The following is a 21,973-nucleotide window of genomic DNA, read 5'->3' as shown; positions in this document are numbered from 1 at the left end:
GCATAAGACAAAAGAAAGGTCAATAAATAAAACAGAATTCTAGGTGAAAAACAAGATTAATCAGAAAAATATATAGAGCAGGAGATAAATGCTGACAACTCTGCCATGACATGAAATAAAACCACATAGGACAATACTAGGGTCTGGATTACAGGAAATAATAGCATATCCATAAGTTGCTTAAACTAAGCTTTTTGCAATAGATTTCAGTTATTCCTGCCTAAAAGTGGTATTTGTTTGTTAGTACAACAGAGCAATTATATTTATTTTTATGCACATCTATTTTTCAGTAAGCGTAGGTCATGTCATCCCTCTGGAGAAAATCTAACGTGCTCCTGTTTTCCTGCACCCGAATAAACCATGACTCAAATCTAGTAACTATAAAACACCCATAGATCATCCATAAGACTATATTTGTCACCAATTCATATTGGTTTTAGAAGCAGCAAAGTAAACAAAATATAGGAATATTTTGGCCTTTAAACAGCAAGGCATACACATTGCTTTATAGGTTAGTACATTTGGTCAGGGACAGTAAATATTTGAAAGAAAGTTAAAAAAGTCTTCCAACAAAAAACCATTGCCTGGAACAGTTGAGAACGCAAATGTGATCTGAAAGTCACTTCTATATTTTCAGAGAAACACTTAAAAAAATACAGGTAAGAAAGGGAAAAATAAGACACTTAAGTTTATATCCAACAGCAATTATAATAACAGTGAATGATTTTTAAAACTACACTGTACACATGGCATGAGAAGGAAGATAATGTTATTTGCTGCAGAGGTACTAGGGTATACCACTCTGCATAGGAGAATGCAGATGATGTTTAGTATAGTGATAAATCAGATTTATCATTCTCATTTTTCTCTGATATTAGGGCTGTGAGGAAGGGAGAGAGAGCAACAGGCACTTGCAAGGGAGTGGTTACCCCACTGACAGGCTGCACAAGGAGGAGTGCGGTATTTATGTATGTGTAATAGAAAGATGCCTAGCTAATGACTGTAGGCACCCTAACACATGGTTAGCAATACAACAGCAATATTAAAACAATCATTCAAATAAAAACTATAATAATCATTGGTCTCCAAAAAAGTCTTTCCCTGCTTCATTCTGAGAGGTTGTAGCAGGGTTAGACTCCAGGAGTGGCCCTGATACCCCTGGAACCCCTTTTTGGGTCACATGATTCATGATTGCCTCCTGCAGCACTTGCTCCATCTGCAGTCTGCCTTCTCTTAAAGTACCAGAAGCACCAAGCTCATACCTTCACCTGGTGTTTTCCCTGTTCACCTCCATGAGTATCCTCTTCTGTCAGGGTGTAGGGCCTTAGCCTTTTCCCTTCCTGGGGATAATCCACAAGGCAGTGGGGGCTAGGGTTTTCAGGCACCCTATGCCTACCTTTCTCTGTAGGTTGTCACCAGTAGCACTTTTTAGGGGCTACCTCACCACAAATAGTCCCACCACTGTGACGTCAACCCCCAGTAGGGTGCAGTTTTCAGTCTTACCCAGGACCAGGAGGTTTCCTTTTGGGGCTTTCTGGGTATCCTCTCCGCAGGTTTTGAGGATCCCCATTCTGGTCATCTCATAGCAACCCATGAGACCTTTAGTTCTTCTTCAGTTTTGCCACCTTTTGCTGGTGTTTCTTCTTGCAGCCCTTGAGGATTCCCAATCTGACCATCTTATTTTGATTTGTGACCCACAAGACCTTTTGCCCCTCTGGGCGCTCATATTTCTCTATACCTTCTCCCCCTAGGGGTCTCCCTCTGGCTCTCCAGCCACTTTTCACTGTCCTCCTAGGATCAGGTTCCTTGACCCTCAGCCTTGCTGTTCACTTTCCTTCCTTCACCTGCAGGTCCACTGTTCTACCCAGGTAAACTGTATCACCACAACCCTTCTCAGCCAATGCACCAAATGTAGCAGGATTCGACTCAAGGGCGTCATGAGCACCCCTTTTTGGGTCACATGACTCCTGATTGCCACCTGCAGTCTGCCTTCTCTTTAAGTAGTAGGAGCACTAACCTTCCTGCTACAGAGGCATACTCTAAACTTTCTCCACAAATCCTACCAGGTGTCCAACTCAAGGGAAACTGGATCATCTCCAGCCCAATAATCTGAAAGAACTGACATATGGAATTGTAGGTCCAGTACCAAGAATCACTGATAAATGTATCAAGTCAAGATGGTATTTAATGACTAGGGAAAAGCAAATTTAGTATCTCTACTTAAAGTAACAGAAAATGGGATCTAGGCACAGGATCATCAGTAGTACTGGAGGGTTTATAAAATATTTAGAAGGGAAAATAAATTAAAGACATATAGAGATAAATGGAAAATAGGACACAATACAGCATGGATTTATCAAAGGTAGGTCATGCTAAAGTAACCAGATATATTTTTTTGATAACTGATTTTCTAAACAAAGGAAATAACCATCTATTTGATCCCATCTATTTGAATTTTAGTAAAGTATTTGAACAGTGCTACATGGGAAATGAGTGGACCCAATGGAGATGATAGGGATTGGTACAAGAATTGTAAAACAGGTAAGAAACTGGCCAAAGGGAGGTAATGACAGATGGTGATGAAAGGGGAAACATCAGGCCAAAGGAAGGCTAGTAGTACAGTTCCTCAAGGATCAATCTTGGAATGATCCAATTTAATATTTTTATTGATGACCTTTGCATGAAAAATTGGCCTGTGCAAAGATTTTCAAATTACTAAACGGGGGGCATCATCCACATGTAGAGAAGGATTGACACATACATGAAAAGATGCATGACCTAGAAGAAAGGAGTATTAGAAATGGAGTGAGATTTAATATTACTAAGTCCAAGGCTAAGTCCCTAAAGATTAATAACAACATTTTCTGCTATAAGCTGACACTCATTGCTTTGAAATAACAGAAGAGAAAGACCTGAGAGTGTTAGGCAGTAGCAGCCAGCAAGAAGAAAAGGGGATGCAATCCTAGGATATACAGGTGAGGTATTTCCAAAAGAGAAGAAAGTATTAACAACATCATACCAGAACCTGGTGAGACCTTATCTGGAATACTACATACCGTTCTGGTCATCCGTATTTAGGAAATCCAAATTCAAACAGAAACTGATGCAGAGAAGAGGTATTAGGATTGTTGGCAAAATGGAAAGCCTATCCTACAAGAGGAGACTAAAAAGTTTGACTTAGCACAAAGAAGGCTGAAAGAAGAAATGGCTGCTCTGTAAATACATTAAGTTGGCAAACACCAGGAACAGAGAAGGACTAGTTAAGCCTAAGGACAATATTGGTACAAAAATCAAAGGATAAATTAGTCATGAATAAATTCAGGCTGGAAATGTGAAGAAAGTTTCTAACCATCAGAACTGTAAGGTTCTGAAACAGCTTGCTAGTAAGAGTAGTGGGGACAAAAAAGACAACTAAATTTGAGATGAAGCTTCAGTTTACGAAAGGGATTAACTGACATGAGCTAGACACAGTGACTCAGGAGGACCCTTCCAGTCCTACATTCCTAATAAATCTTATTTTAATAAAACCATTTTAGTGTTAGCTTGTTTTGAAGAAAAGTCACTATGTCACTGAAGGGAAGCAAACCTCTCTCTCTCAAAGAAAATTGGATACCTGTTCTGGAAAATTTAATTGATGTTTCTAAGAAATGTGACCTACATGGCAACTATAGTTAATTAGGGCCTGCTTAAAGACCATGATTGTTCCAGTTAATACCTCTTACAGGTGTTGTATTCTGTGCCATTACAGTCCCAGCCTTCTCAATTATCCTGCTCTTGGCCCAGGCCATTGGTTACAGTTCCCTTTGTACCAACTGTGATCAAGTGCCTGTGGTTCTTCTCTTCATGAACTTGTGATCACCACTGAAAACAATAACCCTGAAAATTCTTAAAACAAATTATTAATATTAACAATAGAATCAAAACATGACATAAAAGTGTAAGGAGGTGCTCAGCCTTCGGGGCTAAAAACCAGCTGCAAGTACTTAGTGGCTAATAGCTGCCTAGCTGGAAGGTGGGGCCCCAACTTCAAATGATGACTAGTAAGCCGGTATGAAGCAGCTAGGTTTCACTTCAGATTCGGCCAATTTGGGGGACAGTGATTCAATTCGGTGATTCGAATCACTGTCCCAATTTGATACGGAGAAATTTCCAAATCACACAGGCCCCATCCCCCGCCCACTCTCCCAGCCCCTGCAATGGCTGCTTCGCCTGCCCCAGCTCCCAGCACTTTGAAAAAAAAGTTCAGACTCACTTGGAACTGCCGAGAAGGGGGCAATCCCCGCTGCCCCCCGCTGTCCCATGCTGTGTGGGGGGCTCTGCATGAGCCCCCCAATCCTCTTCATTATCCCAAGCCCACCCCCCCATGGCTGCCCTGCTGGGTTCCCTGCTGGGTTCAGCTCCCTGCTGCAGTGGGCGGGGACTGCCCAAATCATCAAAGCTCTCCAAATCTTTTCCAAAGATTTAGAGAGCTTTGAATCGATTTGGACCTTTTTATTGGTCTGATTCAATTCAGATTTGAAGATTCAGCCACCAAATCAGGCTGAATCTCCTCTGTATCGACTGACCACCCAAAGCTTCACACAGCCCTAATGACTAGTAAATAGAGGTAAAGCTACAAGGAGAGTTGTAAAGCTCCAGGTAGTGGTGGCAGCTAGGGAGAAGTATAGAGCCATAGTACTTGCAGCTCTCCGGAAATTGGCTGAAACCCAATGAGATGGCTCCGGGAGACAGCACACCCGGCACTCCCCTCCAGTCCAGCTCTCCCCACGGAGAGCGCACCCCAAGCCTGCGCTCCTTCCTTCTTCCTCTGGGACTGCTGACTTAGGCACCGGGCTGCCGGGGTGAGGGCTGCAACTGTGCCTCTTACCCCAGAGCGCACTCCCCATAGGGAAAGCCAGAGTGGCTCCTTGGTACAGGGGGGGGAGCAGGGTCACCTCCACTTCGGGTCTCAGCACCCCTGCTTCCCCCCCCACACACACACACATTCTTGAATTTTGGTGGAGGATCAGATGTGGCTTCCAGGGTGAGTAACTCTGGCCACCCCTGGTATAGAGCTTATGTTGCACCTTCTAAGGTGTGAGAAAAGACTGCATGTATTGGCTTGTTGTTTTCAAGGCTTGTCCACCTAGAATAAACTGGCTGGAAACCTTGGAGGCAGAGTAGATTGGCCTTAATAAGGAAGCTTGGTTAGTGACCTGCTTAAAAGGAAAAGGCGGGTTTGTGTTTTTTTTTTTTGCAATAGACATGTGAAGCCCCTTTTAAATCTTTCCAATCGAGTTCTGGGTAGGCTTATTGTACCCCAGATCCTTAATCTGTAGGGAGGGGTAACCAATAGTTCCTGCCACCTCCATCTTTAAGAGCCTTTCTTTTCACTTGGACAAAGTTATTTATTCCATTATTCTGCATATAAAGTTCACAAGTTATTACAGAGCAGTGTCTAATCTATCACTCCAATAGTCTATGTTCTCAGAATACCATGGCACCATAACAATCTTTAATGTACTGTTGTCCCTTTTTGCTTTAGTGGTTAGCCAATACTTGGGTGTATTTGCATTGCTACAATTACAAGGAAAAACAGATGAAGATGGGAATTTATTTGATTCCATCCTGTATATCAGTGGTCTCCAAAATTTTTAAGTAGGAGATCGCCTTTGGCATTTAAAAGCAACCCAAGATCTACTGTGTGCTGCCACCCCCCTGCCCAGCAAGTATGTCTGTGGAGAGTGAAGTGTGGGGGCAGATTGAGGCAGAGGGAGAAAAAATTATTTGGGGGCATCCCTCCCAGCAGGTAAGTCCCACCTGGCCAGGGCCCCACTCAACTTACCCCTCCTCCTGCCTCTGCAGCACTGTCCCTCACTGTGGGGGCCTCAGTCTAGCCCCTGCCCCTTCCCTCCCCCACAGACTGACCTGCTGGGCTGGGGTGCACGCATGCATGCATGTGGGCATTCAGCCCCCCACCCCAGCTTCGGATCGACTCCAAGATCTACCAGTGGATCAAGATCCACTGTTTGGTGACCACTGCTGTATATTTAAAAAGAATGCACACATAGTCCTGTTTATCTGAACATAGTAGGATCAAACACCAGGAGCTGTTTCCTTGTGCATAGTCCCAAACGTACATCTAGCTTGCTTATTTTTGGCCTTTTGCTGTATTCTAGTTCCAGTTTATACCCACAAATGAATCAAAAGCTGCAAGGCAGACAAGGTTCCTTGGGTGAATCTGATATCTTTTATTACACCAACCTAAATAGTTGGGAAAAAATGTTCTTAGCCAGCTTTTGGGTTTAAAAACCCTTTGTCAGGCTAAGGAAACCTCTGCAGTTGGTGTGTGCTCTTCCTGGATTGAATGAAGAGTAAAGAAGCCAGAGGCTGGTCTGCATGCAAGACAGGCAGTCAGTGAAGATGTAAATTGAGGAGTCAGTGGGTAAGACAGGCTGGGTGGGGGGAAAAGGGGGATGAGTATAGCAGGTAAATAGTAGAGAGGTACCTGGGAAGTCAGATGTTAGGCAGGTTATAATGTGTCATAAAACCAATGTCTATATTTAGTCCATGATTTTTTGTATCCAGGAGGTTGATGAAGTGACGTTCATAGGCTCATCTGTGAAAAGTGGTTTGTAAGTTCCCTTTGAGGATTAGAACTGAGAGACTGGAGAGAGAGTGATTGTCTTGTGAGAAATGTGCCCCCACAGGTAACTGGGTATTCTTGTCTTTGATAGATTTCCAGTGTGCATTCATTCTCGTGTGCAGTTGTTGTTTGGTCTCTCCTACGTATTTTTCATCAGGGCATTTGGTGCACTGGATGAGATATATTACATTTCTGGAGGTGCAGCTGTGTAAAAAGGGGCCTTCTCTGGGCCAATTTCCCAGTGGTCCGCCCACCTGTTTCTGGGCTAAGCGCCTGCCTTCTCACCTGCCACACCTTGTTGTTAATTGATTAATTGATGGTGATTAAGCAGGAGGCTGCCCATTTCTTGCCCCAATGCCAGGGGACACTATCTGCGGCTCCGTTCCTCCCCTACACCACAGCCCAAGCCTCGCAGATGGCATCCAGATGTTATTCACATCACTGGCCCTGCACTGGGCCCCAGAATCCTGCTCTTTGAACCCCACCTGGATCCCTCCATTCAGGCAGCCTTTTCCGCCTTCATTCCCAGCTGCATAGCTCCCTGAGCTGCACCCCCTTACGGGTGTGGTTCCCCTGGGACCTTCTGCTCTACTAGTCCTGACCCACCTCCAGCCCAGTTGGAACCCCAGGCCCTCAGCTCTTAGGCATCTCTCGTGATGGGCCTCTGGCCCTTCGACCCTTCCAGTCCTGGCCCCAGCTTGGACCAGTCGGGGGATGTCAAGACAGGTTAAGAGTCTATGGCCCAACTCCCTCTCTGGGGTCCACCTTCTGGAATAAAAGTCCTAGAAAGGGATGTTCCATTTTTGTTTTTCATTTTTTTTTTCATTTTGAGCTATTTAATTTATAATAATAACAGGTGGGGCACCCTGAAAGATTGGGACAAGTCAGGCCCTATCGCAACCATACGCAAGACTTACCTGATGCTGGTGGAAGCCAGGGGGTCCACTTTCTTCTGGGCTGCTGAGACTTACAAAGATAAAACCTAAGAAAACCCACCCCAAACTTTATTTTATTATTATCTCACTCAAGAAAGTCTATGATTTCAATCTGTGATGTAACATCAGGGCAACTCTAGGATGGGATGTAGGGGAGGTTGGAGCCCCAGAAGAAATCCTTGCGTGAGTTGCCAGTAGCAGACTGCAGTAGGAAACAAGCAACACCTCCCGACTAATAACATCAACAAAAAATCAAGACATGACAGGTGAGAGTCAGAACATACTGCAGCGAATCAAAACTGATCAATAACGGTAAGAAGGGATCAGGCCAAGAAATTTCCAAGCTGCCGAATACTTACACTCGACCAGAGATAACCCACTCAAAAGCCTGAATAGAAGGGGGCTAGCAAGTTGGCATCAATGAGTCTGTGTTTGCTCACAGATCAAAACATACTGCCTGGAAGTCACCCAACATCTATCAAAACACCACCTCCTATCTCAGATCCACCTACCATTCCAGTGGAATCCAAGATGGCGATCCTTTGCAAACCATCCAAATCAGAAAGTAAATTATTTATGAATGATATTAAATCAACTAATCACATACAGGATTTTTGTCAGGATGTTTTCAAACAGTTCTCTACTGTTGACACTGGTGGTACCCAGCTCTTCTAGGCCCTTAGGCTTATTTGAGTGGTATGGGAATGGTCTGCAGGCCAGATCTGGAGCATGGGACCATGTCATTCCGCCTGCGGGGTGGAATTTCTTGACACCACTGTTAATTACTGTAGCTTCTGGAGCTGCGGCAGCCCTTACTCCTCCCACCACCAAATTTCTGGACCCCTGGGCCAGATCAGGCCTACAGGCTAGATCATGGTAACTCAAGGTCTACACAGTTTAATTTATTAACAACTCTGTGTTAGAAAGTGAAATACTATTATTCCCACTTTACAGAAGGGGAGCCAAGGCACAAACAGGTTAAGGCCCTTGCTCCAGGCTACGCCACAGAGCAGGGACTTGTACACCAATCTCTGAAATTTTCACCCAGTGCTCCAATACAGCATTAAGCTTATTGAAAAAAAAAAAGGGAAATTAGGTGGAATATTTGTTGCTTTCTCAGAATGAAGAGAATAAAGTTGTTTTACCTGAGTGTTTCACGTGATATTTGTTGTAGTTAAAACCGGGTTTTAAACCAAGTGCAGTTAAGGATTGACACGACATCTCATTCGATTAATAGCAGAAAGGCTTTAATAACAATGCTACAAACAAGCTATAAAACTGAATGACAGAAAAAGACTCCTATTCAATATTCAATAAATGAGCTATCAAACAAAGTCTGAGCATATTTTTAGCTGCGAGTGTTTTCTCACCAAGGCAAGCCAGGAAGCAGTTTCTTTACAGCTTTCACTGAGCAGGATCCTTTGCCATGAGGAGCTACGTAAAATGTTGTAGTGATTTATCTCTGTTTCTCTTGAAACGCACACCTTACTGGTAATTCTGTTTTGCTCTTATACTGTTTAACTATATAGCTTCAAAGCATTCCTTCTTGATAGTTAGTTGATTAAAGTCTGAACAAAGTAGGGAGGAAGGGACCATCACATTACAATTGCCAACTGTTCTGATCCTGTTTTGGATTGTCCAGGTTTGAAACTTGTTTTTACAAGTTTCTGATCGGTCTGGATATTACAAGTCAATCAAATGTGATGGGCCTTGATTTACTGAATGGGATACCTTGGGGCATTGGTCACAGGACACCGTCTTTGTGCAGCTGTCTTAGCAGTGGGGCAGTATCTACATCTGCATGATGGAGACATTTACAAAACCCCAGACAGACATTTGAATGACTGCTTTGAGAAATATGCTCAGTTTGAGCCTGGTCCCAAAGGAGATGCATGGGTTAATGCCCATTGTGTTCCCAGAAGCCGAAGATCCGGCCCCAGACCTGGACTCCATTGACCCTCCAGCACAGAGCCAGAAGGTAAGTGAACCGGGGCCAGGAGAGGGTGGGTGAGCACAGGGGCGCTCAGAGGGTACTATGTGAGTGTATGTGTGCATGTGTGCATGCATGTGAGTGTGTGGGAACGTGTCAACTGAGTGGAGCCTGGGAGGAGAATGCCCCACCTCCCCCCTTGGCCCCTACTTAGCTGAGGCCCCCAGGGAGCCCTGTGACTAGAGCCGTGCAAACAGAGCATGCAAACAGGTGTGGCTCTACTTGGGTGCGGCAGTTTGTGTGGAGGGGCATGCAGAAGGTGCTGGTCCAAGTAAGGAGCCTGAGGCCAGAGCCCAAAGAGGAGCTGCTGGGACCAGGTAGGGGCGTGAACTTGCTCCCAGCCATCATGGCAACTCATCGTGCCAGCAGGCTTCCTGGCACCACTGAGATCTTCACCAGACAGAGCCCATGGCTCTGGCCCTGGGCTGTGGGGGCTGCCTGGTACAGCTGCTGGCAGCTGGGAATGGGGGCACCCCCAATTGTGGGGTGTGCTCCCTAGTGGAGTCTCTGGAAGGCTGGGTGCAGGAGCTCAAAGAAGAGGTATACCAGCTATGCGCCATCAGGGCCCACAAAGGCTTCATTGATGGCTACTGCCAGGCCCTTCTCCAGAAGAAGGAAGAGGAGGAGGAGACAGAGATGGTGGCCAGCAAGAAGGCTAACCACAAAAACCCAGCCAGAGCTACCTAGAAGACAGTCACCTCATACTCCAGGAAACGCAGGGCCATGGCTGCTACTCCCCTGGCTTTGCACAACAGGTATGCTCCCCTCCCCATGCATGAGGAGGCTCCGAAGGTGACACCAGAGGGAAAGGAAGGTAAGCAGTGTGTTGCCACCCCCAAGAGGAGGTGCAAGGTGATGGTGGTGGGGGACTCCCTTCTGCAGGGCACCAAGGAACCCATCTGCCATCCAGACCCCCTAGCTTGGTAGGTCTTCTGCTTCCCTGGGGCCCACATCTGAGATGTTGTGAAGAGGATCCCTAGGCTTGTCTGGCCCTCCGACTACTACCCCATGTTTCTCATCCATGTGGGAACAAATGACAGGGCCAGGAGTAACCCAGACCGGGTCATGAGTGACTACAGTGCTCTGGGGGCTGGGCTCAAGGGGTCAGGGACCCAGGTAGTTTTTTCCTGTGAGGGAAGGTTGCATCGAGGAAGTGAACCGATGACTGTGATGGTGGTGCCACCAAGAAGGCTTCAGTTTCCTCGATCACAGTGCGCACTTCAGGGAGAGAGGACTCCTAGCAAAGGAAGGCATCCATCTCACATGGCGAGGTAAGTCCATGTTCTCAGCCAGGATGGCTGATCTTCTAGATCAGGGGTTGTCAACTTGGGGTATGTGTACCCCTGGGCGTATTTGGGAAGGCCTCAGGGGGTACACAGCAGCGGTGTGGAGAAGTTACTTGAAAGTGGCAGCGTGGGGGGCAGGGCCACAGCTGCCACCATCCATCACTCCACATTGCTGCTACACACTGCTTCCCCAAAACCAAGTACCCCCTGCTTTTCCATGCTGCTGGATTTGCATCTGGCCAGTGGGGGGGTTGCTCATAGCCGGCTGGATGTGAAGCCAGCAGTGCGGACAAGCAGGTGTACCTGGGAAGCAGCAGTACAGGGGGTGGGGCTGCCACCATCTATTGTTCCGTGCCACCGCCAGGTATTGCACACCAATTTTCCATGCACAAGTATCCCTGCTTCTCTGTGCCGCTGGCTTTGCATGTGGCCAGCAGTCAGCACCGCCCCCCCCACCCCCCAGTGTGTGGTGACACTGAGTGTATAGATGGCAGCAGGGGTAGCTGCCACATGTGAGCTCCCCCTGCCGCTGCTGTGCGCCAAGGGAGGAATGGGGTGCTGACAGCCAGCCGTACATGAAGCCAGAGGCATGGAGAAGCGGGGGATACTTGGGCGCAGGAAAGCGGAGCCCAATACCCAGCAGCAACACAATGGCGGTGGCGTGTGAGCTCCATGCGCTGCCAGCTTCACATCTGGCCGTCTGTCAGTGTGTCCCCAGATCTGTGTGGAGCAGGGCAGGCTATCTCTATGGGCCGGGGCTGCACCAGGCTCTTCCTGGTGGGCGGGGGGTGCAGACTGTGCTGGGGATGGCAGCCGTGGCACTGGCAGGGGGCTGCAGCCACTCCAAGATTTGCCGTAGCCTACCTGAAACCCCCCCAGCACCACTGGCACCCATCCGGAGCGCAGCATGCCCCACCTCCCCCCACCAGGAAGAGCCCAGCACTGCCCTGGCCACAGCCCACAGCAGCAGCCCATCCTGCCCCATGCAGATCTAGGGGCATATATCTGCCCACCATGTCCTCCCAGGATGCATGCAGCAGTAGGAGCTGCCACCCCTCCCTGCACAGCCCTGGATGAGCCACAGCTTTGTCCCATGCCCTGCCTCAGCTGTGCAGGGCCTAACAGGGCGGGTATAGGGGTCCCGTGGGCTCTGTCCCCTCCAGCCCAACGATGCAGCTGAGGATGGCCCCACTCCGGCCCCTGGCTGGGGGCCCCAGGCAGTGAGGGGCCAGTGCCAGGAGGCAGCCAGGGGTGATGGACTTGTTGGTGCAGGGGGTGCTGGTACTGGGCAATGACCCCAGGTGTGGGGGATGGGATGAGCGCAGCAGGCCCCAGCCCGAACCTAGGCCTGGATCAGCATGGCTCCCTCCCTGTCCTTGCCGGGTCCTAGGTCCCCCTCCCCATTCCTGTGGCCCCTTCTCCCCTGCACACTTTTCCACAGCCGTGTGGGCGGGTACTGACGTCAGCACTCCCCCGCACTGCTTGGCCAGAAGGAGGTACTGTCCAGAAGGGGTACCCACAGAAGGAGAACACTCCTTTAAAAGGTTGAAAACCCCTGTTCTAGATAGGACTTTAAACCAAGATTGCTGGGGGATGGGGAAACACTGACTGGACCATGCCCCCGGGACTGACATACAAGAAAGCTCTGTAGATAGGGATACTAGGAGAGCCACTCCTATGGGAGCTGAGGGAATTGTTCTCCTTCAGTGTGACACAAAGTCAAGGGTCTCAATTGGAGGACTCAAGTGTCTGTATACTAATGGGAGGAGGATGGGGAATAAGCAGGAGGAGCTAGCCCTCCTACTCTCCAATGGGCATTACGATCTAGTAGGGATAAGAGACCTGGTGGGCCTCCTTACATGACTGGAGCATAGCCATAGAGGGCTATCCCCTGCACAGAAGGAACCGAGCAGGGAAAAAAGGTGGAGGTGGAGGTCATCATAAGCGACTTCAATTACCTAGACATCTCTTGGGAGGAACACTCAGCCAAGTCAGATTGGTCACGTTCCTTCCTGACCTGCATCAAAGAGCTCTTCCTAACTCAGGAGGTGTATGGGTCAACCAGAGGTAACACTCTTCTAGACGTGGTCCTGGCCAAAGGAGACGACCTGGTGACCAACTTGAACATAGAAGTAAAGTAATGTCTCCTGATGTCCAGCCTAAACCTTCTAACAATTTGTGCCCATTATTCCTAGTAACCCTGGGTGGTGCCCAGGGGGACAAAGCCTCCCTCAATTCTCGCTGGTCCTCCCTGGTGAGTTTTGTAAATGGCCACCAGATCCCCTCTCAGTCTTCTCTTGCGGAGGCTGAACAGGATCAGGCCCTTTAGCCTCTCTTCATAGGGTCTGCCCTGCTGCCCCTTGACCATGCGAGTGGCCCTCCTCTGGACCCTCTCAATACTAGCCACATCATCACCTCCCTGGACCAGCTTGTGATACATCTGTAGATGCACAACAAGGTGTGGTTAGCCTTACTGACCGCTTCCTCATATTGGCGGTTCATGTTCATCCTGGAGTCAGCAATGACTCCAAGATCCCTTTCTGCCACCATGTTGACAAGAAGGGTGTTCCCCAGCCTATAGGCGTGTTGCTGGTTCCTTCTCCCTAGATGTAGTGCCTTGCACTTGTCTGTGTTGACAAGTTGACAAGTGGTTGTTCCTTAAGGACACAATCCCTGAAGCACAAAGGAAGTCCATTCCCATATGGAGGAAAGGTAGCACAAGGGCTGGGAAGCCCTCTTGGTTAAACAGGGAAATCATGGTCCTCTTAAAAAAGAAAGCAGTGTACAAACAATGGAAGTTTGGGACAGTCCCCAAGGAGGACTGTACAACTATGGCCCACACTTGTAGGGAACAGATTAGAAAGGCTAAGGTGGCGACTGAATTTAAATTAGCAACAGAAATCAAAGACAACAAGAAGTCCTTCTTTAGGTACATACGGAACAGGTAAAAAACAAATGGAAGTGTGGGGCCATTGCTCAACAACTCAGGAAAGCTGCTTACTGGCACTCAGGATAAAACTGAACTGCTGAATGACTACTTTACTTTGGTATTTCACTGGGCCAAAGGGAAAATCATGCCAGATAGGGTACAAAATGGGCATGTTAGGAATGACCGCCTTCCTACTATTGCCATAGAACTGGTGCACAATCAATTTAAAAAAATAAATATAAATAAGTCAGCAGGACTGGATGAACTTCATCCAAGAGTGCTGAAGGAGCTGGCCAAAGTCATTGTAGAACTCCTGGTGAAACTCTTCTAAAACTCGTGGCGCTCCAGAGAGGTCCCTGAGGACTGGAATAGGGCCAATTTTGTGCCTATCTTCAAGAACGGGAGGACAGAGGACCTGGGATGGTTGCAACCATTAGCAGAAACTGATCTTCTTTGTGGCAGTCTTGTCACCACAACCCAGTTTTGCCCCAGCCACTGTCTTCTGTGCAGGAAGGCTTCTTTCCTAGCTGTTAAAACTTTCAGATGAGTACAAACACTATGATGATTTGGCATAATACAATTTTGGGTACATTTGCAACTAGCAGAAAAGATGAAATCAACTGGGATTGCTTTATTTTGCATGGTCCCAGCCATGATCTTGTGTTCTTGTGCCAGATGCCCTGTTATTTTAATTTGGTCATTTAGATTTTATGTGTAGGCTCTGGTCAAGCTTTCACAGTCATCACTTCAATGAGCAAATGGTATAGTGCTAGCTAAACGCAAGGTGATGATCACATTGTCTTCTGAGAACCTCAGCCCCAATTGCACAATGGCTAAAATGCTTTCAAGATGTTGAAGATGACCTTAGGAGGAACATGCTGCAAAATAGAAGGACAATATTCTGAGTCTGACTCAGCCTGGATCTTATACCATCAAACTCATTCAGATAATGGGGCATTTGTATAATTGGGAGTCAAAGTCAAGCACATTTAATACAGAGAGTGAGGCATATGTTGATGGTTTGGAACCATCCAGTTGTAATTACCTGTATTCTTTTAAAATGTCTAAAATACTAATAATCTATGTTGTTTGGTTAAAGTTTTCTCTAAAACCAAGACAGGTGTTTAAAATATTTTATATACACAATGACTCAAGAACTGACTCTAATTTGGAAAATTAATTGACCCACTGGGCCAAGATACCTCTATGCTGGGCCCCTGATAACTGCTATTAATAATGTAAAGAAACATAAAAGCAGGTATTTGTTTTAATAAAGTTACTTTGAATCTTCCTTAGGACTTTCCACTTGAGAATCTCAGTGTCTGTGAAGTATGTATTACCACCCATTTATAACAAATAGGGATCTGGTGGCTGAGGGAGGTTAGAGGACTTAGCCTATAGACCTTCAGAGATTCTCATCAGAGACAGTCATGTATTTCATGGCAGTAATCCATGGTCACATGCAGGACTGCATCCATTATGCATACAGAAGAAACAGCCCCTGCCACTGAGAACTTGCACCATAAAGGTTCTCAAAGGATCCACAAGAGACAGAATATCTCATATTTTTTACAGCGTGGGGGAAACTTTGTATGTCAGCCTTACAACAAATGACAAACAGGTGCCTCATGGCCCTTTAAAAAAAAATTTACTACACAGAGAATGGCATGAATATATGGAATACACTCTGATTCACTCCTTGCATGTTTTCTTTAAAAACATACCCTTAACCCATGCTGTGTGCCATGGCAAGATTTGTCAAAGGCTAATGCCTAATTAACAGAGATTTGAAAACAATGGCTAATAAAATATTATAGAGTCTATCAAGTCATCAAACCATCTCAAACATTTTCTCTTGATGTTCTTATAACCATCAGTAACATACGACTGAATGCTGCAAAATGCTTTGAATATCTAGTTACTCTCTATAAAGTATTAAGAAATATACCATTAATATAAGTAGAATAACAAGAAAAAATGGGGCTGAAGGTAAAACCTGTGATTCATTATTAACTATAACTATGTTTCAGCTAGTTAGAGAATATAATCACCTGCATCCTTAATTTTTTATTTTAATGCAATAGTTACAATCTTTTTATTATGATTACTACACTGACATTTTCTTTTAGTCATTTAATAACTCATGAATATACTGTATTTTTGGGGTAGCCTCTGGCTTCTTTACTATTCATTCCATCCAGGAACAGCGTATATCAACTGCAGAGGTTTCCTCAGCTTGACAAAGTATTTTTAAACCCAAAAGCTTGCTAAGAATTTTTTTCCAACTATTTAAGTTGGTCTAATAAGAGATATCAGATTCAGCTAAAGAACCTTGTCTGCCTGTATTTTCAATGTATTTATGCAGTCTAACCTGTTTACACTCTCTGAATTCTGTGACCTAGCTATAGACAGCACATGGCCATGCTGTGTTCTACAAACACTCCATTATTTCCTTTGGAAAATAGGGGATGACAAGTATGCAGTAGCCTTGTTTGCATGCAAGGAGAAAGGTCTTTTGGCCCACAATTAAGGTTGCTATATGAGCTGAAGAAAAACAGTTAGAAGATCTCTCCTGCAAATGTACAGGAATGAGGCATGTATTTTAAACAGCCCCAGGGATGTCATTTAGAAGTTTCACTCTGACTTTGAGATGGCCCATTTGAAAACTTTGTATTGTTGAAAAAGCAGAACATGATATTGTAACTCCCATGAGAGACTCAAAGAAAGAGACTGACCTCAAATAGTTGCATTCCTGGGGAAGCTCCAGTATTTCAAGTCTCCTCTTGAGGCTTTTCACATTTCTTGAAATTAAAATGATGCTTTTGTGCCTTATCACCAGCCAAGCCAGGAGTGTTCTTAACACTCAAATGGAGTCAAGGAGATTACTGGTATATATCTGTCAAAACCCTAACAGCACCACCGGAACCAGGGCACTCTTCCCAGGCTCTGACTTGTGACATCTTGATAATCTCAATGGTTACATTCAGTGCTGAACAGCTTCCATCCATCTATGAATCATGTCAGAAGAAAGGTCCCTTTTTACAAAAGCTCTGTTTCTTAATGTTCATTGGTTTGAAGAAGTTCTCCATTTAGGGCCTGATCCAAAGCCCATTGATACCAGTGACTTGAATGGGCTTTGGATTAAACCTTTAAAAAGGAAATGTTCTGTAGCCCAAAGCAGTCTGTGAGCTGTTTGTTAATGCTTTATCTTATATACATAATAGGAGACCAGTAACTGTACCCTGGACTACTGGGATTTGAAAGTTGCCATGTAGCATGCGAAAGGTAAGATTCTCTAGATCTGCAAAACAAACTGTATATTTGATTTGTGGCAAAAAGTAGTAGAGTCCTTTGCAGGTGATACACAACCAAACAAATATACTTCTTGTTGAATTGTTTGAATTCTGTTCCTTTTCAAAATTCAAGTTAATTAGTAAAACTTACACATTTACATATTTATATTTAGTACCATACTCCTCCGATGGTAAATTCTAAAGAGTTCATAATTCCAGAAAGATAAACACATAACATAAATCTGACAAAAGAAAAAGCTTACTGAGTCAAAATGCACTTTGAGGGTGTGATCCACAGTCTACTGAGTCAACAGGAGTCTTTCTATTTACTTTGATAAGCTTTGAATCAAGGATGTGAGATGGGATGTGAAATAAACAAAAGCTACTCAAAAAATTATGATTCAGTTGCCATATACTAGCTTCATTTTTGCAATCTTAAATCTAGATTCCTGCATAATTTACTAGAGCTCTCCTATGATAAACATCTAATCTACTGATAGTGGCAAAAGCCCAGCCTGACATTAATGCTTGTGCATGTGATGTTTGTAAAATAAAATTAAAACTGAATAATTCATTTTTTCAATCAATAATTTAAAAGATATGACAAAAGAACAGTTAAAAGTGCAGTTTTCCAAGCAACCTGTCACAGCTTATGAAGTAAAAGTCAACAGAATCTTCCAAGTTTCCTCTACACATGCTGAGTTCCTTCCAGAGAGGAAATCTTGGCATGCTAATAATTAAATGCTGAATACAGAAGCATTATAAATGAGAAGAAAGCAGTTGGCTCTGCTGCTGTGCTGATACAAATCACAAAAGCATTTCACTCCAACACTAGCCTCTCTTCCTTACGCATATAGAAGGCAAAGGACATGGAAATTGAGTTAAAAACAATCCCAAACTAGTTTGCAAGTGATCTCATTGTCTTAATTTGTCTGTGGGTAGAAGGGAAATAATAAATTTGAATGTACATGGATAATATCAGGTAGTGAATTAGAACTGGGGACTGGGGACTACAGCCTTTGTCCTTTAATCTCATCTCTGCTGTTTTGTTGCATGGCACTTAACTTTTCTGTGTCCATTTTTTTGTTCTGATAAAAAAGATCTGCTGAAATGACCTTGATCACTGCCCCGCTGTTCAGTCTGTATTAAGTCTGGGCAGTTCTTCTCAGTAGCAGGGTGTCATCTGAGGAAATCTTCATCTTGAAGAATCTGTTCATCATCTCTGTGATTCTCAGAACATAGAAGCTCTTCCTCTTCTGGTCAATGGTTTCACAACTAATAAACTTCCTTTTGTTGCAACCACCTGTCTGAATTGATGGGGAGAGAGAGGAGCTTGTCCCTGGAAGATTCTACTACAGGGATACTAGGGTTAGGTTATGATTATGAAAGCACTGCATCATTCTATTTGTGCTCCAGTATCTTTTCTGTACTGGGATATCAGTAAATTAAACACTCATTTAATTTCTGGTGGGAGAACAGGGAGGCATTATATTCCTGTTATAGCCCTGAAAACCCCCAAATTTTGATATTTCAATGGTTTTTCACTTTCCCATTCACACCTAAAATTTACTATATCTGTTAACAATCCAGGCTTGAGAAACAGCAACATTTTGTTCTCTGGAATACTGTGGTTACCAGTTTTTGCAGTGTTACAACTGGTAATGGAATGTCTGATTCCTCTAAATTTAATGTGTGGCTATGAGCTTGACTAGCATAACCTGTTCTTTAACTTCATCTAAGCATGTGTTAACTGACAGAAATGATATTTGTCTTGCCATGCCAAGCTAGTTGTGTACAGTAATCTCAAAAAATAAAGAGAAACTAAAGCTTAAGAAATCAGTGAATGGAAGGTTTAACATGCCATTTTGTGTTTCTTCCTGCAATACAATGTGAAATATTCATTTTTATATTATACAGCAACTGCATGTTCACCTATTTATGTGTTTAGACTATCAATATTTGTGACATCCTTTACAATGAAAACATTGTTAGGTGTTAGGAAAGTGTGGTTCTGGTGGTTCTGAGCACAGGATTGGCAACCAAGAACCCTGTGAAAGCTACAAGCCTAGGCCAAGTCACCCACTTGTCTGTTTCTCCCTTTTTTCATTTGCAAAATGGGGTTAATAAAGTTAACTCAAAAGAGGATAGATCTATATGGAAAATACTGTGGAAATTAAAATTGCTATAGAGTATTACAGGGACAGGTTTTTGACTTACATGAAATACAATTTTTGGATAAAAAGTCATATCCCATTCATCTCCTACAGTGCAGTATGGTATATCCTTCAAATTATTTATCATATTGGTCATGAGACCAAGTCACTACAGATTTTTGTGGTATCTAGGACAGTCTTCTCAACTTTTAACCCCCATAGTAACTACAGTGCTATAACAGAAACCTGAAGAGCTTTCTGATATTTGTCTCTGGTTTTCTAACCTTGTCTACACAGGAAAGCTCTACAAGTTTTTGACTTCCTCTGTAGCAGGGGTCATAGTCCTCTTCCTTGTATTTCTTGAGTATATTTAACAGCCACTTCCTGTCCTTACAGCAGCAGGGCCCTTGTCTCCCTGTTCTACCTGAGGCAGGTTAGGGTGTTCTTGGCACTTTAGAGCAATGTGCTTGGTAGTTGCGTGACAGGGTTGTTTGGTAGTTTTAAGACTAGACAAACACTTGTATAGGCCAGTTTTGATAGGGATAATTGTGCCTTGAGTAGGGACCAGTATAGCTTGTATAGTAAATACAAGCCCTTAGACATAGAGGACAGATGATAATTTTTGGCTGTATCCCTCTGGCATGGACTTCTGGTGTGAACTTGAGCAAATCCTACCACTGTATTTATTTTGTCTGCAAATTGGGAATACTTACATTTTCCCACTCTTACCTGTGATGGGGAAGTTAACTCATTCATGTTTGCAAAGCATTTTGAAATCCTTAAATGAAAAACACTATACATATACAAATTGTTGTTGTTGCTAACATCATGGAACAGACTCCTAAAGGATAAATTCTGGACTGCATAATCTTCTTCCAGAGAACAAGTATCCTGAAAAAAGTCCTTTCTTTTAATATGCAACATCTTCCTGACCTGCTTTGCAACTACCACTCTGTTCCTGCATCTCTGCTGCCAAAACTTTCCACCAATGTTTTAACATAGCACTGAAATCACAACAGTGTCATGAAGCACTTAGTATACTAGAGCAGTTCTGGTCATATGCTTTGCTCATGTGCCAGGCATAGTAAATAGCAGTGAAGCAGTTCAGCTAGAGAGACCATTTCTACTGCTAGCAACCAGTACTGGAGACTGTTATTCTATTCAAAAGGGTGTCACAGCAGCATGAAAACATATGCACACAGCTGCACAAATTTGGGGAGGGGGAGGGGCAAAACTACTTAAGATTTAATCCAAAGTTGACTGAAGGTAATGGAAAGACTCCTATCCATTTACTTAGAAGATTAATCAACCTTCATAATGATTTCCTGGATCTTGGAATTCCCTCTAATCACACCATACTGGAGAAATATATGCTATTTGTTTATATTTAATTTGTATCCGAGGCCAAGTTAACTAAAACTAATTCCAAATCCAAGTGTCCAGAGCAGTAAGTGGTCCTACTACCGGCAAACATCCTCCACCCGCACCTGCGGCTTCAGATGTTTCCAAAACCTTTGGCAGGCATCCTACTTGCAGGCCCAAGCCCAGAGGTTCAGGGTTTGGATGCCCCCAAGTTTTGCCTGCCATCAGCCACAAGGCCCTTGGAGCAAGCTAGCGGGGAGACTCCCATTTCCATAAACTGGGCTTCAAGCCACTGCACCTCAGTGGGTCCTGAACCACGCCACAGAAGTTCTCCTGCGAGGCAGTTCAGGAAAACTGGAGACAGATACATGGTATTTCCCCTGCCAGGTTAAGAAGCCATTATGAGCCTTCAAGAGGCCGAGAAGCAAAATATCTGCTATCAACATCCGTAAGCTGACATCTCGGGGCAAGCTGTGTCAAGGCTCAGGAAATAGCCGGTGATGACTCTGCTTTGAGTCGAGCCACAAAGTCGGTGACTGCGTTTCTCAGGGGCAGTGAAGCACCTGGCAAGTGCCCGAGATTTGCGGGGCCAAAACCGCGCGGACCGTTTGCCAAGGACCCGCCAAAAGGCTGCCTCTAACGCGCATAAGACCAGCCGCCCTGGACCACGCGTCCAGATACCACATCTTGCCAGCTCCCTAACTCCTCGCCCACAGACACGGGCAACGCCCCAACCCAAACCGCCCCCGCTCTTCCGGGCCGCGCCGGAAGCGCCCTTTGACCCCGGAAGCGGCGGTTGGGGAAGAGGAGCGTTGTGCTGTCAGCGCTGAGGTTTAGGGGGTGAGCGGTGCTTGGGTCAGGGTTGGGCGGTGCTGGCAGGTTGCACCCTCGTTCACTGGCTGCCCTTGCGGGGTGGGGGCGGTTCAGTCCCGCGAGGCCCCGGCTGCACCTGAGGGCCCGGGCGGCTTCGCCCGCGGGGCGGGGCGCTTGCTGGGGTCCGCTCCCCGCTTCGTAGGAGCTGCTTGGAGCGGGATTCGTGTCCTCGCGCCCTGGCAAAGCCCCTTGCAGCGGGCACGAGCAGCCCCCGGGCGCGTGACTCGGGGCTCCCTCTCTGGTGGGCCTGGGGGCGCTGCAGGGGCTGAGCACCCGCCGCTCCACTTAACTTCGGCTGAGGCACTCGGCACCTCTGCAAACTCTTGAGTTTGCTTCCTGTGATAAGCGTGAAATGCTTTTTGCAAGTGCCAGGCCGAGAACTGATTATGTAGCAAAGGATAACAAGATCACTTGTTTCACAGAAAAAAATGTGCTTTTCTGGAGGCTTTTTGGCTGCGTTGGTTTAAGTTGAAAAACACACAGATACCTATTTTTAATTAATTGCTGTGAATCTCTTTATTTTTTAA

At 45.3% G+C, this 21,973-nt stretch overlaps 1 protein-coding gene across 3 annotated transcripts in view; it reads left to right on the top strand.

The window, feature by feature from the left end:
• The first annotated feature begins 21,326 nt into the window (after positions 1 to 21,326).
• The window catches only part of ASCC2 (activating signal cointegrator 1 complex subunit 2), a 41,679-nt gene continuing 41,032 nt past the window's right edge, over positions 21,327 to 21,973 (top strand). For 2 of the 3 annotated variants that reach the window (XM_019506731.1, XM_019506729.1), the window contains exon 1: positions 21,327 to 21,413. The gene's annotated coding sequence lies outside the window, so the exon portion shown is untranslated. Of the gene's footprint in view, positions 21,414 to 21,628; positions 21,688 to 21,973 lie in introns of those variants that run through there. The other variant, XM_019506730.1, reaches the window with a different exon arrangement.

The sequence above is a fragment of the Gavialis gangeticus genome, unplaced genomic scaffold, assembly GCF_001723915.1.
Source record: "Gavialis gangeticus isolate Ggan-Ray unplaced genomic scaffold, GavGan_comp1, whole genome shotgun sequence".
Classification (NCBI taxonomy): Eukaryota; Metazoa; Chordata; order Crocodylia; family Gavialidae; genus Gavialis; species Gavialis gangeticus.
Note: the sequence above shows the minus strand (reverse complement) of the source record. Positions and strands in the feature narration are given on the sequence as shown.